Source organism: Elephas maximus, chromosome 20 (assembly GCF_024166365.1).
Source record: "Elephas maximus indicus isolate mEleMax1 chromosome 20, mEleMax1 primary haplotype, whole genome shotgun sequence".
In the NCBI taxonomy this organism is placed as follows: Eukaryota; Metazoa; Chordata; class Mammalia; order Proboscidea; family Elephantidae; genus Elephas; species Elephas maximus.
The window spans coordinates 46,925,541-46,943,246 of record NC_064838.1 but is presented as its reverse complement, the minus strand read 5'-3'; the positions used below and the strand labels follow the sequence as shown (position 1 = coordinate 46,943,246).

General features: G+C 45.8%; 1 protein-coding gene and 1 long non-coding RNA gene across 7 annotated transcripts in view; one reads left to right on the top strand and one right to left on the bottom strand.

Annotated features, from left to right (window-relative positions):
* Window positions 1-17,706, top strand: part of LYZL4 (lysozyme like 4) — a 136,554-nt gene that overhangs the window by 14,952 nt on the left and 103,896 nt on the right. Inside the window, exon 1 of one of the 4 annotated variants that reach the window (XM_049862324.1) lies at window positions 9,778-9,809. The exons of the other annotated variants lie outside the window; for them this stretch is intronic. The gene's annotated coding sequence lies outside the window, so the exon portion shown is untranslated. Of the gene's footprint in view, window positions 1-9,777; window positions 9,810-17,706 lie in introns of those variants that run through there. 4 annotated transcript variants of the gene reach the window in all.
* LOC126063861 (uncharacterized) lies at window positions 1,388-4,481 on the bottom strand. Of its 3 annotated transcripts, none has more exons than XR_007514414.1 (5): window positions 4,284-4,481; window positions 3,820-3,874; window positions 2,587-3,566; window positions 1,995-2,223; window positions 1,388-1,773 (listed from the first exon to the last, which is right to left on the bottom strand). It is a non-coding gene; the product is annotated as an uncharacterized LOC126063861 (long non-coding RNA). The 3 variants fall into 3 exon arrangements; XR_007514415.1 differs by having other exon boundaries at window positions 1,388-1,776; window positions 3,362-3,566; XR_007514413.1 differs by having other exon boundaries at window positions 3,362-3,566.

Genomic DNA, 17,706 nt, shown 5'->3' with positions numbered 1-17,706 from the left:
AGGGGAAGGAGAGGGCACGCCCTTTCCTATTAACTGAGTGACCTGGAAGTTGCGCAGTCGCCTGTTTTCATATCCCATTTGCCACGACTTTGTCACATGGTTACATCTAGCTATAACAGGTGACTGGAAAACGTAGCCTTTATTCAGGGCGGTCATGTGCCTAACTAAAAATTCTATTACTATGTGTCTTAGTTTGGATCTCCCTGAAAGCGGAGCCTGGGACAGGGTCTGGGTCCAGGCAGGTAGTTAATTTGGGAGGTGATTCCTGGGGACTGGAGGAAGAGAGCAGGGAGTGTATTATCAAGGTCTCTGCTGTAGAGAATGGGGGATCCACTCAGCACGACCTCGGAGGTCTTCCAGAGTCATCTGTGCTGAGGGCAGGAGGCTGGAGCATTTATCCACAGGTTAGACTCTGGCAAATTCACTCTTGGCTGTGGTTTCAGAGATAGCCCTGAGGCAGGTAAAGGGAGAGTCTTATATGCTCTTGAGGTGGGATGCTGAGAACCTGCACAGAACTGGCCACCACACCATGGTTATAATCAGATATGGGCCCCCAAAGCATCTGCTACCCTAAGGGAAAAGCAGAGGACAATGACTGGGGAGCCACCCAACATCTCTGCCACAGCTAGCTTGCCAGTGTTGCTCTCCCTTTACCTGAAGTGCTTGAGGAGGTCCTGTCAGCCAGTGACTCCCCAGGGCAGGCACTTAGTGTTCATTCACTCCAGTTTGGGTCCTGGAGCTCACTTTTGGCTCTGTCTCACCAGCCCTGACTGACAGCCAACATGAGCTGTTTCCAGGAAACCTCTGGAACTTACGCTCTTTCACTCCTAACCCCCAACTGAGAAACTGAGGGCTGACCCCTGGGCCCCTGGCCACCACCCAGCCCCTAATCCAGGGGGCCACAGACTGGTGCTCCTCAGGTCCTTACTTTTCACTCCACCATGTCAGGAACCCCCTCCTGCCAAGCTCCATGCTGGGCACAATGGCAAAGTTCAGAAATTGAAGCTATAAATACAACAAGTTTAAAAAAAAAAAAAGAGTAGAAAAGATGGAATAAAGCCATTTGCTGGGCTATTGTTTTCCAGAGTCTGGCTGCCAGCACGCCTGGCCCAGAATACTTTTTTCTATGACCTCCTGGGTCACCTCTTTGAAGATTGAATGAAGACCCTTCTTAACTGGATGCTACCCCTTTCCTCCTTCCCAGGGGTCTTCCCTTGGCAGGGGTTCAGACCTTTTTACTACCTTTTTATTGGCATCCTGGTGAAGCCTGTAGACCCTTCTCAGGATGAAGTTTTTAAATGCAAGAGATATAAAACTTGAAGGATTACAAAGGAAATCAATTGAAATATAGTTATCAAAACAATATGAAAAACAAATTTGTGTCATAGTGAAGCATGCGTTTATTTGTTCATCAGATATTAAGATCTAGCGGTGGGCTAAGTAACTGCCATGATTTTACAGTAGTGATGATCGTCAATGACATTTCAAGACATTACCAGTGGTAACGTGAGATGCAAATGTCTGGGGTTTCTACTGGAGACGAAGTCGCAGAGCCTGTGATAAAAAATCAGTTGCTGTCGAGTTGATTCTGACTCATGGTGACCCCATGTGTGTCAGAATAGAACTGTGGTCCATAGGGTATTCAACAGCTGATCGTTCGGAAACAGATAGCCAGGTCTTTCTTCTAAGGTGTTTCTTGGTGGATTTGAACTGCCAACCTTTTGGTTAGTACTAGAGTGCCACCCAGGGACTCCACTCACTGTGCTTTGTTGCCTGCTTTCATAATGGAAAAAAAAAATGCTAAATTTCAATTAAAAGTTAATGAAAATAAAACCAAAAAACCAAACCCATTGCTGTCAAGTTGATTCCGACTCAGAATGACCCTACGAGATAGAGTAGAACTGCCCCACAGGGTTTCCAAGGCTGTAATCTTTATGGAAGCAAACTGCCACGTCTTTCTTCCACAGAGCAGCTGGTGGGTTCAAACTACTGACCTTAGGGTAAGCAGCCGAGCACTTAACCACAGTGCCAGATGCCATTTTTTCCAATCCACGTTCATGGACACTCTGGTTTCTGTGTATCCTGTAGGGGTCAGTGAATCAGGGTTAAGAAGCCCCTTTCTTTGCGAGCCTTAAGTGAGGTCTGTTGCCTTCTGACCACGTGGTCCCAGTTGAAGACTCTCTTGTTGGGCTGGGTGCTATTGAGCCAACAAGGCTGGGGGACCTGTCAGTGAATATGGCCAGGGCAGATGTTCAGTATCCAGACACTGGGGAACAGGAGGGGAACTCCAGCCTCAAGATGTTATGGCCTTCAGGCAAGGGCAGGGTGGGCACGGGGAGAAAAGCAGAGCTGGGAGGTATTGAGCATCTACTGAGAAGGAACTGGAGAGTCCCTGCCCCGCCCCCACAACCCCATACACCCCCAGAAGGAGCTTTTCTCCCCATGGATGGAGAGGTTTGGCCTCTGACTGCTTCCTGACAGGCTCTGGGCCTGGCTGGCTTGGGCATGGTGTCAGGGAAACTCTGAGCCCCAGGAGATCCCAAAGGGAGAGGAGATATGTAGAAGGTGATTCACTGGACTTCAGACCTCACTCTGTGGATTAGGGTCCTAGCGTCCTCAGTGGTCCTAGAAGGCCTGGGGAGGACCCTGAAGAGGAAGAGATGCTAGTCTAGCAGCTACTGCTGGGTCCTTAAACTCAGGTGTGTAGGAAATGTACTTTATACTCCATTACCCAAATCATCTCTGATTCTGAGCCCTTGCTCTGCTACAGCTGTTTTCTAGGATTATTGCCTTTTTGGGGGGTTGGGTCAAAGCTCTGGGAGCTGGTCTAGGTCCAGGCATTCACGTGTCCCCATGGTGGTCTGGTTCTGGGGTTCCTGGTTGCTTCCTTGCTGTGCCTGTGGGGTCAGGAACCTACCTGAGGCTTCCAGCTCTGCCTTCGGAATCAGATCTCTGGGAGAGAGGCAGTCTCACCCCAAAAGGCCATTCCTCCCTGAGCTCTTTCTACCTCCCTAGGGCTCTGTCTGAGGAACAGGCCCAGGCCACTTTGCTCTCGAGTTCTAAGAACTTTTTTTTTGCTGTTAACACTTCCCCATCAGCCTTGAAACTTCCCTCAGAGGCATCTGGCATTATCTCCCATTAGCAAAATGACACGGTCTTTTCTCAGCTTTCTATTCTGTTGCCCCCTGCTAGATTCCTCTAGAAACAGACCCCAAGACCAGAATTAATTTGGGAGGTGATTCTAGGAAACACTGGCAGGAAGGTGAGAAAGTGAGACAGGGAAGAGAGGCCATACAGTTTACCACTGCGGGCATCTGGGGTGCAATCCCAACAGGGACCCCTGGGAGACTGTAGAATACACCTTAGCATTGTCTCATCTGTAGGTCAAGGATGCTAGGCTATCTGCCCATCACTCCACTCTCATGGTTGAAGGCTGCTCCCAGAGATGACAACCCCCAGCACTTCTGGCCCATGCCGTGAACTGTCCCTGAGTGTGCAGGCAGTTACACAAGGGTGTGAATACCAGGAGGTGAAAATCCTTGGGCCAAGTTGGCTCACCACCAGTTCTGTAAAAAAAAAAAAAAAGCTCTCGGGCAGGGAATTGCAGGTGCTTGCAGTAAAAAGTTTTCATGTATGCTTGGGGTGGGGAGAAGTGAGTGATAAGAAGATATAGGTAGGGCAGACTCCATTCCAAACCCCCTCCCCGAGTGATGGATACAAGGTTCCCAGGCTATTGGCGAAGAATGGGAAAAAACACCTGCTAGTTTGTTAGAAATCTCCCCCTGTGCACTGGCTTCCTCTAAGGCTGCCTCAACTCACCAGCATACACTCCTGTGCCAGCTTTTGCGGGGGTCATTGAGTAGAGCTCTGTAGCCTGCATGGCGGACGGTGCAAAGATGAGCCAGATCCAGCCCTGGCCCTAGGTGGCTCAGTCAAGGATGAGAAGAACATACAGATACTATCATATGAGGCAAAATGTTGTGAGGGCACCCGAGGGAGGCAGGAGTGTTGGGGGTCTTAGAGAAGGGAAATGGCATCTCTGTTGGGATTCATAAGGGTGTTGCGGAGACTCTGGCCTGTGAAAGTGGGATTTACAGGAGCCCTGATGGCGAAGTGGTTAAAGAGCTTGGCTACTAACCAAGAGGTCAGCAGTTCAAATACACCAGCCATTCCTTGGAAACCCTAAGGAGCAGTCCTACTTTGTCGAAATCGACTTGATGGCAATGGGTTTGGAGGATAGTAAGGAGTCCCTGGCTGGCACAGTTAAGTGCGTGACTACTTACCGAAAGGTGGGTGGTTCAAACCCACCCAGAGGTGCCTCAGAAGTGAGTCCTGGCGATCTGCTTCTGAAAGGTCGCACAGCCTTGAAAACCCTGTGGAGCACAGCTCTACTCTGTATGCACGAGGTCCCCATGAGTTGGAATCAACTCGAAGGCAACTGGTTTGGTTTGTTTTGGGTGGAGGAGAATAAGGACATTCTTGTCAGGAGGCACAGAAAGAGCTAAGGTGCTGGCTGGAGAGCCCAGGTATAGGACAGTTCTATAAAGACGTAAGCGTGGCTGGGGCCTGGGGGAGGAGACTTAGCAGAGAGGAAAGCTGGGGCGCCAAGTCCCCTCAGCTGAACCCTCAGGCATTTCCTCCAGTGGGGCCACCTGAAGAGCCGGTCCAGCCACCAGTGCACTTCTTGGCTTCGGGATGGTTCTGCCCAGAAGTGCCAGCTGCCAGGCCTTCTAGCGGGAAGCCACTACCCTCATTAGCTAGTGTGGGATCAGTTGCTTTGAGGCTCAGTACCCCAGATGTCTTAGAGGTTTGTAAATTTCCAGATTAAAAAATGAATTGCAGTGTTTGCCCTAAGCCTGGCTTATCCCAGTCAATGCCTGGTTTTGTTTAATTTCTGGTAGGGGATGCTGAGGCTGGAGAGATGGGCTCAATGGGACCCTGGACAAGCCTGAGCCTCATAGAGTGGTGGGTACTGTGCGTGGGAGAGCGGGGGTCTGAATTCTGTGGTGGCTTTGGCTGTGCCCATCAGGCCTCTATGCGCCTGGCATAACATTAGCCTTTGAGTGTACTTCCCAGGAGGACTTGGAGGAGGAAAGGAAGACCAACTGCAGAGGTACTGGCTGGGGTGGCAACTGAGTGTCCCTCAGCCCCTCTGCTTCCTGGGAGGAAGAGGAACAGGATTCAGGACTGCAGAGCAGAACTGGGGTGGCAGCAAGCTTCAGGCCCCACTAGTGCACTTCAACCTGGCCCTGACCCCAGGGATGTCTGCTGGCCTGGGGGCTTTTTATCAGCATCTCAGCCCTGCCGCTTGGTCCTCTACCTCCCTCGGTCTACCCCCAGTGCCTACCTTTGGGTCTCCCCTTGACTCACCCATCCTGCAGACACCCCAATCTCCCTCATCCACCAAGTGTCCCCACAGCCTGGCTCCCCACTCTCCTCACTGCCCTGTGGAAGATGGCCTTCCAAACACACAATGGATTGTGTCACTCCCCTGTCCCACTGCCATTCCCTGAAGAGTACAGTTTCTCAAAGGACATCCCGGCCCCCTCACTCTTGAGGGCTATGTACGGCAGAGCACTTCAAAATGGCGGCAATGCAGTTGGGCTTCTTAGCTTGAATTCTAGCTTTATCACTTATCAGCTGTGTGTTTAATTTCTCTGCACCTCAATCTCTTCATCTGTAAAATGGGGGTAATAAAAGTGCCTAAATCCTAGCATTTCTGAGGATTAAGTAAGTTTGTACATGTAAATCACTTAGCGTAGTGCCTGGCATTCAGCTAATGCCCAGTAAAATGTGACCATTATTATCTGCTTCATACTACTCCTTCCCCCACCGCCTCCACTGATGCCCATTATTTTGTCACCTGAGAAACAAACAAACAAAAAACCCTGTTTCTGTTGATTCTGACTCATAGCAACCCTGTAGGACAGAGTAGAACTGCCCCACAGAGTTTCCAAAGAGTGCCTAGTGGCTTTGAACTGCAGACTTTTTGGTTAGCAGTCATAGCACTTAACCAAACAGGGTTTCCAAACAGCTACCCTCAACTATCTCAATGACCTGAAGTTCCATAAAGACTTCTCAGCGTGACCCTGTGTTAGTTATCTCTTGCAGTGTGTCTTAGTTATCTAGAGCTGCTATAACAGAAATACCACAAGTGGGTGACTTTAACAAACAGAAATTTATTTTTTCACAGTTTAGGAGGCTAGAAGTCCCAATTCAGGAAGCTGACTCTAGCGGAAGGCTTTCTTTCTCTGTTGGCTCTGGAGGAAGGCCCTTGTCTCTTTGAGCTTTTGCTCCTGGGTGATCTTCATGTGGCTTGGCATCTCTCTTCCCCCATCTCTGCTTGCTTGCTTGTTTAATCTCCTTTATATCTAAAAAGTGATTGACTCAAGATACACCCTACACTCATCCTGCCTCATTCACATAACAAAGACAACTCATTCCCAAATGGGATTAGAACCATAGGTATAGAGCCTAGGATTTACAAAACATATATTTGGGGGGGGGGGGGTGGCATTATTCAATCCATAACACTGTGTAACAATTATCACAAACTTGGTGGCTTAAAACAGTACACATTTATTACCTCACATTTTCTGTGGGTCAGGCTCAACTGGGTCCTCTGCTTCAGGATCTCACAAGGCTGCAATCAGGGTGTCAGCCAAGCTGGTTGAGTTGCTGACAAGATTAAGATCCTTGTGGTTGTAGGACTAAAGGCCTCAATTTCCAGGTGGAGACCACCCTCAGCAACTAGAGGCTGCCTGCAGTTCCGTACCCCGTGGGCCTTCCCGACGTGGCAGCTTGCTTTCTCAAAGTTAGCAAGGGTCTGAGAGACTCCAGCTAGACATCCATCCATCCCCTTTGCTGTATTCTGTTGGTTAGAAGCAAGTCACAGCTCCTGCCCATACCCAAGAGGAGGGAACTACAAAAGGCTGTCAACCCCAGGAAGCAGGAGTCATAGGGCCATAGGTCCCAACCCTCTATTTCTGCTCATGTTGCTCTTTCTGTCTGGAAAGCTCTCTTCCTATATTTCAAGACCCAGCTTCCTTGCTCCCTCCCAATGTTTCCTGAGCACCTACTCCATGCCAGCCCTTGGGCTGTCTTCTGGGGATAACAAAACAAATAATAAAGTCCAGCCCATTGAGTTTTCCATTTCCAAGAATCTCTCCCCCATCGCCCGTAATTCCCAGGTTGTATGTTCAATATGGAGTCCCTGGGTGGTGCAAATGGTTAATGTGCTTGGCTCCTAACTGAGAGTTTGAAAGTTCGAGTCCGTCTAGAGGTACCTCGGGAGAAAGGCCTGGTGATCTACTTCTGAAAAGTCAGCCATTGAAAACTCTATGAAACACGATCTGACTCAGTGGCAACTGGTTTATGTTTAACATGAGGGCAGTGGTGGTTCAGTGGTGGAAGTCTCACCTTCCAGGTGAGAGACCTGGGTAGATTCCTGGTCGAGGAGCCTCATGCGTAGCCACCACCCACATGTCAGTTTTGCTGTAACGCCAAAAAGATTTTAGTGGAGCTTCCGAACTAAGACAGACTAGGCAGAAAGGCCTGCTGACCTGCTCCTGAAAATCAGTCGATAAGAACCCCGTGAAATCACAATGGCCCGGTCCCAGCTGGTCATGGGGGTGGCACAGGACTGGGCAGCGTTTTAGTCCCATGTGCGTAGGGTTGCCACGAATGGGCGGCTGACTCTACGGCACCCAACGACAACATGTCCAATGTGGTGCTTGTCTCATCATCCGCTGCAATAATATTTGTGTGAGTAGCTCTCTGTCATCGGGTCCAGACTTTTGTGTTCTCAGCCTCTGCAAGGGTAGGGCTGATTCTGAGGCAGGGTCAGGGCTTGGTATTGAGCCAAGAGTAGAGCTCTGAGGACATGTTAGAAAGGACTGGGCGTTTTTTAGGTTGATCAATGGAAATCGATCAATTTGTTTTCAGAAACTGGCACACACATGTCTTTTCAGAAGGAGTTGTGAGTGCAAATCTTTTGAGAGCCTGGTTCTTCCCATGAAGTAAGGTGGTTGCTACCTGCACCGGGTCTGGAGGTAACAGCTGACAGCAGGGGTTTATTTTTCATAATCAGCAAAGCCTCTCTGCTCACTGGGATAAAAGAAGGAAATGGTGGTTATTCAGGGGCTGCTCAGCCCCATTCCCCTTTTTTTGGCTCAGAATGTAGTTGTAGTTGTTAGCTGCAGTGGAGTCCACCTCTAGCTCACGGCCACCTCACGTGCAATGGAACGAAATGCCATCCCCATGACTGACTGCCCCTGGGAACATTGTGATCCATAGGGTTTTTATTGGCTAATGTTTTGGGAAGTAGATTGCCAGGCCTTTCATGCTAGTTTCTCTTAGTCTAGAAGCTCCATTGAAACATGTCCAGGACCATAGTAACAGGCAAGCCTCTACTGACAGATGGGCGGTAGCTGTGGTTGAGGTGCATTGGCCAGGAATTGAACCCCAGGAGTCCCACACAGAAAGTGAAAATTCTACCACTGAACCACCAAATCCCCCTGGCTCAGAATAGGGGTGCACAATTCCTGCTGGACCAGGTCTTCAGAGGTAAGGGGGCCAGGTCTAGTGGTGGAATTCCAGGACTTCCCAAGAAGTGGGCAGCTGGCCCAGTTTTCCCCATGGCATGAGAGTAAGCAGAGCTTAGGCAGAGCAGTGACCTTCAGACCCTCTGCTGGGGGTTACTTACTGAGTGCTGAGGAAGGTCTAGGCCAAGCCCTGGGCTGTGTGTGTGTCCATTATATTTGGTAAAGAATCTGAGGCCAGGAGAGGGGAAAGGACCTGGGAAGGTCACATAGTGAGTGTGGACAGACCGTTCCCACCGGGGACAATTGAACCCCTGGGGGAGCTCAGTCCCATCCCACTCCTGGTCTGTGAAGTTGCAGTCTTCAGGCCCCACGTGTGAATGTCTCCTTTTTGCACCATCCTTGGGAAGTGGGATGCTGCTGAGAGATGGGCAGCTCCAGGACAGAGGAGCGGTTACCTGGAAGTTGCCAGGTATCTGTGCTTGGGGGAGGGCTAGGAGCTTCAGGTCCCTGGAAGTCACCTAGTGATTTGGGGGAGGGGTTTAATCCCCCCCACCACCTTTGGAGGCAGACGCTTGGGGAGCCAAAAGATGGCATACCTGTTACAGCTAAGAGTCAGTCCCCAAATTGGATAGCCCGAGAAATTGTCTGCCTGCCTCTGAGAAAGCTTAAGTCAGAGAGGACAAAGAAGATCCCAAAGTCACACTGCACACAGAGTGAGGCTGGACTAGAACGCAGGGTTCTTTGCTCCCTGGCTTCTCTGGAGGTACAGGAGCCCAGGACATACGCACCTGCCCCTGACTCCCACAAGCAGGCCTCTCCCTGCTGCTGCTGAAGTCAGAGTAGGGTGCTTTTGGGTGACCCCATGTTCTGCTTAACGGGGCTATCGCTTAAGCTATAAGTGGACTTGAGCCCCACAAAATCTCGCTGCCCTGAAAGGTGGCTAATCTGTGTTTGAGGAGGTGGCCAAGGGCCTTCCATCAGCTCTTGGAATATGACTGTTTCCTCCCCTGGGAAGCATGGTAGCTCCTTCCAGGACCCCCCACATGTTGGAAAGTAGCCAGCTCCTGTTCTCCTCCCAGGGCCATAGGCTGAGGCCTGGATTGTCCTCACTGGACAATGGGCACATGCCCCAACCTGCCCTGACATCCAGCACCACCCACTTCTCTCTCTCTCACCCACACCCACACCCGGCTTGAGTTGCATAACTTCTCTTCCTTGGAGCCTGAGGGAACTGGCTAGAAGCTAGAAGCAACAGGATTGATTCAGGTGTGTCATAGGATAAATTATTGTCTCTTGTTACCAAAGACCCAACCGGAAGGGAGCCTAGTTCCAAGGTTTGGGTGCTTCTTACTGCCAGGAAGGAGTCCACAGGCTCTTTGTATTCCAGAATGGGAGAAGGGAGGCTGCCTGGGAGAGACAGAAACCAGGCCGCTGGAGGAAATAGGATGAAACTGGACTGTCCAGGAATAAGAGGGACAGAAAATTTGCTTTGAGGGATGATATTAGGGATGGGGACCACATCCCACAGAAGTGTTGAATTCCCGGGGTCTGAGAAGAAGGGGTTGGGGAATGTGATGGTTAATTTTATGTGTCCATTTGGCTAGGCTATGGTGCCCAGTTGTTTGGTCAACCACTGTTTAGATGTTGCTCGGAATCGACTGGATGACAACAGGTTTTTTTTTTTTTTTTTTTGCTGAAGGTATTTTGTGAAGCCCTGGTGGTGCAGTGGGTAAGAACTCAGCTGCTCACCAAAAGGTCACCAGCTTGAATCCACCAGTCGTTCCTTGGAAACCCTATGGGACAGTTTTACTCTGTCCTGTAGGGTCACTGTGAGTCGGAATTGATTCGATGGCAATGGGTTTGGTTTTTTTGGTTTTGGTGAAGGTATTTTGTAGATGTGATTAACGTTTATAATCGGTTGACTTTAAGGAGATTATCTTTGATAATGTGGGTGGGCCTCACCCAACCAGTTGAAGGCCGTAAGAGTTGAGGTTTCCAGAAGGAATTCTGCCTCAAGACTGTAACAGAGAAATCCTGCCCCAGTTTCCAGCCTGCTGGCCTGCCCTACAGATTTGGGACTTGCCAACTACCACAATCACCTGAGCCAATTCCTTAAAATCTCTCTCTCTGTCTCTCCTATTGGCTCTGTATCACTGGAGAACCCTGACTGATAAAAGGTTTTTAAGAGGTGTGGGTAGCAGAACCCAAGAAAGTGGCTTGACCTCAAGTGGGTAAGGTCATAGGGATGTGTGTGAAGTCCAGAGGTGAATGGCCTCAGGCTTAACCTTTCCCTGGATCCACAGGACTTTGTGTTCCCAGGGATTTGTGATCCAGGATCAAAGGACTTTGAAAATTCATTGCAGTGGTTGATGGAGTGCCCCATCCAGAACCTTCACCAGGTGGCACACCCATCTCCGTTGGTGTAAGTGTGGCTGCTAATGGCTCCCGGCTTCCCCTTTGTGGGGAGAATTGCTCTCCACTAACAGGAACCACTTCATTCATGGGGCTAACATGCAACCTCCACCCCACCCAACCCTGGGAGTAGGGGCAGCCCAGCTCCAAAGACAAAAATGGCTTTCTCCTTGCCTCAAAGGGGGACCAACTCTGTGATGCATTTCATGCTCTAGAGTGCTCTGTGGGCTCAGGCTAAAGCTCAGTCCAACTGAGACCACAACTTTGCTCAGCTCCCTCCCCTGCCCCAGCTACTTCCCTCACTTTTCTCCTCCCAAGGTCCTCCTCAATAAACTCTTCTTCTAGGGAATTTGACCCAAGACATTGACCAATGTAAAACTCCTTGCACATCTTAGTGTGTGAGTTTGAGTCAGGAAAATTTGTGAGTTTGAATTAAAAAAAAAATAAGAAATATGAAATTATGAACAAATCTGTCTTGGAAGAAGTAGAGCCAGAATGCTCCTTAGAAGTGAGGATGACAGGTTTTGTCTCACATACTTTGGACATGTTATCAGGAGGGATCAGTCCCTGGAGAAGGACATTATGCTTGGTAAAGCAGATGGTCAGTGAAAAAGAGAAAGACCCTCAGTGAGATGGATGGACACAATGGCTGCAACAATGGGCTCAAACACAGCAACAATTTTGAGAGTTGTGCAGGACTGGGGAGTGTTTCATTCTGTTGTACATAGGGTTGCTATGAGCCAGAATCAACTTGACAGCACCTAACAACAACCACTCAGCATGTCATGTGGCTGGGGAAAATGATAAGGAATTCCCCAAACAAAGAATAGCCTGGTTGATCATGGAGATGGTGGATTTTTCTTAGGGCTCAGGGGGAGATCCTTCAAGATGGGGTTTTCCGTTGTTTGAGATCACTTAACCCCTGGGCACAGAGTGGTGTACTCACTGCAGGCTTTCGGGGGTAGACATCACAGGCCACAAGCATTTAAAAAATTTCGGGATACATCCCGTACATGTTTGTTCCGTCTACAAATATTTTCTTTGATGTGGTTATAAATGGTATTGTGTTTTGGTTTCCAAGTGTTTGCTGTTAATGTACAGAAATTTGACTGATTTTTGGTTATTAGTCTCGTGTTCTGCGACTTGCTAAACTCACTTATTACTTTGAGGATTTTTTTCTAAAAGATTTTCTGGAATTTTCTATGTAGACAACCATGTCATCTGTAAATAAAGACAGCTTTTTTTTTTTTTTTTTTTCTCGCCTTATTGCATTGGCTTGAAATTCCAGTACTATAGTGAATAGCAGTGGTGGGAGCAGACATCCTCATCTCATTCCTGATTTTACAGGGAAAGCATTCAACCTTTCATCATTAAGTATGATGTTAACTATAGGCTTTTTGTAGATGTCCTTTATCAAGTTGAATATGTTCTCCTTTATTCCTAGTTTTCTGAGTTTTATCATGAAGGGTGCCCAGTTTTGTTAAATGCTTTTTCTGTGTTAACTGATATGATCATGAAATTTTTCTTTTTTAACCTATTGATATGGTGGATTACATTAATTGATTTTTGAAAGATGAACCAGCCTTGTTTACTTGGAATAAATCACATTTGATCATAGTATAGAATTCTTTTTATACATTGCTGGATTTGCTAATATTTTGAGGATTTTTGTGTCCAAGTTCATGATAGATACTGCTTTCTAGTTTTCTTTTCTTATGATGTGTTTGGATTTTGTATAGGGTAATACCAGCCTCATAAAATAACTTGGAAAATATTGTATTGCCTCCTCTTTTATTTTCTGAAAAAGATTGTGTAAAATTAGAGTCAATTCCTCTTTAACTGTTTGGTAGAATTCTCCAGTGAAACCACCTAGGCCTGAAGGTTTCTTTCTCAGGAAATTTTTATTCATAAATTCAATTTCTTTAATAGTTTTAAGATTATTCAGATTATCTATTTTATCTTGGTTGAGTTTTGGTAGTTTGGTTGGTTGTCAGGGAATCAGTTTATTTCTTCTAAATTGTCAAATTTATGAGCATAAATTTGTTCATAATATTTCATTCCTGATAGTGGTGATTTGTGTGTTCTCTCTTTTTATCTTTTTCAGTCTTGCTGGAGGTTTATATATTTTATTGATTTTTTTTCCCCAAAGAGTCAGCTTTTTGTCTTACTGATTTTCTTTATTGTTTTCCTGCTTTTATTTTTGCTCTTTATTATTTCTTACCTGGTGCTTGCTTTAGGTTTATTCTGCTCTTCTTTTTCTAGTTTCTTGAGATGGGTGCTTAAATTATTAATTTTAGACTTTTCCTCTTTTCTAATGTAAGCCTGTAGTGTCCTACATATTTTGACATGTTATATTTCAATTTTAATTCAGTTCTATTTTTTTTTTTTTCACTGTGAGACTTTCTCTTTGACCCATGGTTTATTTAGAAGAGTGTTATTTAAATTCCAAGTGTTTGAAGATTTTCCTGTTGTCTTTCTGTTACTGGTTTCTAGTTTGATTCCGTTATGATCAGAGAACATACGCCGTATGATTTCAATTTTTTAAATTCATTGAGGTTTGTTTTATGGTCCAGGATATGAGCTAGCTTGGTGAATGTACCATGAGCACTTAGAAAGAATGTGTATTCTGCTGTTATTAGTTGAACATGTTCTGTAATATGTCAATTAGATTCTGTTGATGGTGTTGTTCAGTTCTTCAATCAAATCTGATTTTTGGTCTGGTAGTTTTTTTTTAGTTCTATCAGTTATTGCGAGTGGGGTGCTAAGACTGTTATTTGGTGTGTATATATTTAGGATTAGTATGTCTTCCTGGTGGATTGATCCTTTTATCATTATGTAATGTCATTCTTTGTCTTTAGCAGTTTTCTTTGCCCTAGGGTCTTACTTATCTAATGTTAATATAGCCACTTCTGCCTTTTTTGAATTAATGTTTGCATGCTGTATCTTTTTCACCCTTATACTTTCAGCCTACTTATGTCTTTGCAATTCAGGTGAGTTTCTTGTGGACAGCATATTGTTGCATCATTTTAAAAATCCACTCTGCTGCTATCTGTCTTTTTACTGATGTATTTACATTAATAGGTGATTTGCCATTTTATTCTATGTTTCATTTTCTCTATTTCTCATTCCTTTGAACATGACTTTGACTTTGGAACTCGATTCCGGACCGAGATTATGGACTGGAGATTAGCCCTGTACTTTGATGTGGTTGTAGGTAATGAAACTGGATTTCTGACATGGATTTGAGCTGAACCCGTATTAAGACCTAGACCTTGGAACTGCATCTTGGACCTTGGACAAGGACCTCAGATATGGAATGCACACCTGGACTTTGAACTGATCTTGGACATAGATATTGGACCTGGACTTTAGGTCTTGATTTTAGACATTGATTTGATCTGAACATTGGACCTGAATTTAGATGTGAAAATTAGAACTAGACATGGACCTTGAACCTGCATTGCATCTGGATCTTAGACAGGGACCCAGAACTTATACTTCTGTACTGGACTTGCATTTGGATCTGGACCTTCCATTTGGAATTGGATTGAACCTTTAAAGTCAATCTTGAACTTTAAACCTGAAACTTAACCTGAACCTTAGATTAGGACTATCTTAGTTACCTAGTGCTGCTATAACAGAAATACCACAAGTGGATGGCTTTAACAAAGAGAAATTTATTCTCTCACAGTCTAGTAGGCTGCAAGTCCAAATTTAGGGCATCAGCTCCAGGGGAAGGCTTTCTCTGTCAACTCTGGAGGAAGGTCCATGTCATCAATCTTCCCTTGGCCTAGAAGTTTCTCCACACAGGAACTTCAGGTGCAAAGCACACATTCTGCTCCCGGCACTACTTCCATGTCTCTCTGCTCTCTTCTCTCTTTTATATCTCAAAAGAGATTGGCTTAAGACACTAATCTTGTAGATCACATCAATATAAAAAAAACCCAAAAAACGAAACCCAGTGCCGTTGAGTTGATTCCGACTCATAGTGACCCTATAGGACAGAGTAGAACTGCCCCACAAGAGTTTCCAAGGAGCGCCTGGTGGATTTGAACTGCCGACCCTTTGGTTAGCAGCCGTAGCACTTAACCACTACACCACCAGGGTTTCCAATATAAAAAAAACCCAGTGCCACTAATCCATCTCATTGCATCATAGTGATAGGATTTACAACACATAGGGAAATCACATCAGATGACAGAATGGTAGACAATCATACAATATTGGGAATCATGACCTAGCCAAGTTGACAGATATTTTTGGGGAACACAATTCAATCCGTGACAAAGACTTTAGTCAGAACTTTCACACAGCCCTGAATGTGGCTATTTGAGCTTGGATTTGGACATTGGACCTAGACTTCACTCCTAGAACTTGAACTTAGGCCTGGACCTTGAGCCAGGACCTCAGACTTTGACCTGATCCATGAATCTGGATTTTGGACCTGACTTTAAAATTCAAACTGAACCTTAGATCTTGGAACTTGAACTAGATGTTGGACCTGGACTTGGAATACTGGAATCAGAATCTGACCTTGGACATAGACTTCAACCTTAAACCTATGTCATTGACCCCAATTTGTACCTCAACATTGAACATGAAATTGGGTGTAAATTTTTACTGGACCTTGGATCTGGACCGGGACCTGGTCCTTGGAACTTTACCTTGGACCTTGGAACTTGACTTTGGATCTGATGTCTAATGTCAGGCCTGGACCTAGACCTGATTTTAGGCACTGACTTTGAACCTGGACTTTTCTAGTTAGTTGGATGTGACTTTAGAGCTAAACTTGGATTGGACCTAGACCTTGAACTTGGGCCTTTAACATCAATGTGGACCTCAGACATTGACCTAGGTAATGGATCTGGACTTGACCTTGACATGGATGTTTGGACCAAGTCTTTAGACCTGGATTTTTCTAATTTCTTGGGCCTTAAACCTAGAAGTTGGACTAGGAACTGGACAACAGCCTTGGACCTTGGACCTAGAACATGGACTTTTGCACTGAACCTGAACCTTGGTTATGGACACTGAATAAGGAACTCTAACCTCCGACCTGGACCTCAGCCTTGGACTTGGACCTTGAATCTCAGACCTTACTTTAAGACATGGAAATTAGACATGGACCTAGATCTTTGATTTTGAACTTGGACCTGGACTTTGATGTTGGAACTAAATTTTGGACTTTGATTCTATGTTACTTTCTTTCTTACGTGCAAGTACCACTGATTTGGTCTAACTCTTAAGAGAGTACATGCTTTTGAGAACAAATGTATGAGATGGAGGTTATTTACATGTATACTGATCACTTTTCCCCAAAATGCTCTGATTCATCTTAAATGGCTCTGGCTTGCAATAAGAGAGTATTTTTGACAATAACATGTGATAATGGGCTTTCTTACAGAAATACTGTTTGATTTCACTTTAATTCACTCTAACTTGCAACAGAAACTTTTGAGAGCTCTGTGTGACTCTGAGCTCATTTTCACAAATACTGCCAACATTTGTCAGTGCAGTTGAGAGGAATGTGTGTTTTTCAAATTTTTGCTCAGGTAACACTTACGCTCATTATGGTTTATTCCATAAAGCTATAGGGAGTGGGTTTTTCTTGTTGTTGTTTATAGGGAGAGATATGTCTAAAGTCTACAATCCAAGGTCCAAATTCCATTTCCGAATCTTGAATGAAGGTCAAATTTCTGTTGTTTTAGTTATCTAATTCTGCTGTAAAAGAAATACCACAAGTGGATGGCTTTAACACACAGAAGTTTATTTTCTCACAGTTTAGGAGGCCAGAAGACTGAATTCATAGTGTAGGTTCTAGGGGAAGGCTTTCTGTTTCTGTCAGCTCTGGAGGAAAGTCCTTCTCTATTTGAACTTCTGGTCCTGGCCAATCTTCATGTGACTTGGCATGTGTCTTTCTCCATCTCTGCTTCTTTTGCTTGCTTATTTAATCTCTTTTACATCTCAAAAGAGATTAACTCAAGACACACCCTATGCTAATCCTGCCTCATTCACATAACAAAGACAACTCATTCGCAAGTGGAATTGTAACCACAGTCATAGAGGTTAGAGTGTACAACACATATTTTTGGGTGACACAATTCAATCCATAACACCTGTTCAATGGTCCAGGTCCATATTTAAGATCCAAGTCCAAGTTCCAGGCTGAAGGTCAGATCTAATGTGAGTTCAAAGCAAGGTCCAAGGCCCAGGTCCAAAATCCGTATCCAGGTCTGAGGTACAGAACGCCTAGGTGCAACGTTAAGCACCAATGCTAAAGTTTAGGTCCAGATCCAGATCCAAAATCCAGTTTCATGGTCCAAGTCTAGAACAAAGTTCCATGCCCCAGATCAAGGTCAAATATACAGGCCCAATGCTGAGGTCCAGGTTTGAAGGCCAAATCCATGGCTGTAATTCCATTTCTAAGATCCAACTCTTGATTTAGATCCAGGTCTATGGTTTTGATTCACAGGCCAGGTCCAATACGAAGGTCCAGGTCTAAGGCCAGGTTCAAGGTTCTAGACAAATGTAGGTCCAAGGTCAAGGTCCAGTGTCCACATCTAAGGCCCAAATCTAGGTACAAAATCCAGGTTAAGGTCCAAGATCCAACAGAGACTCAAGATCCAGGGCAAAGCTCATGTCCAAGTCCAGATAGAAGCTCCACATTTCAAGGCAATGGTTCAATTTCAAGGTCAAAGGTCTGAAGTTTACACTTGGACTCAAGATTCAGGTTCAAAGTTTCCACCCAAGG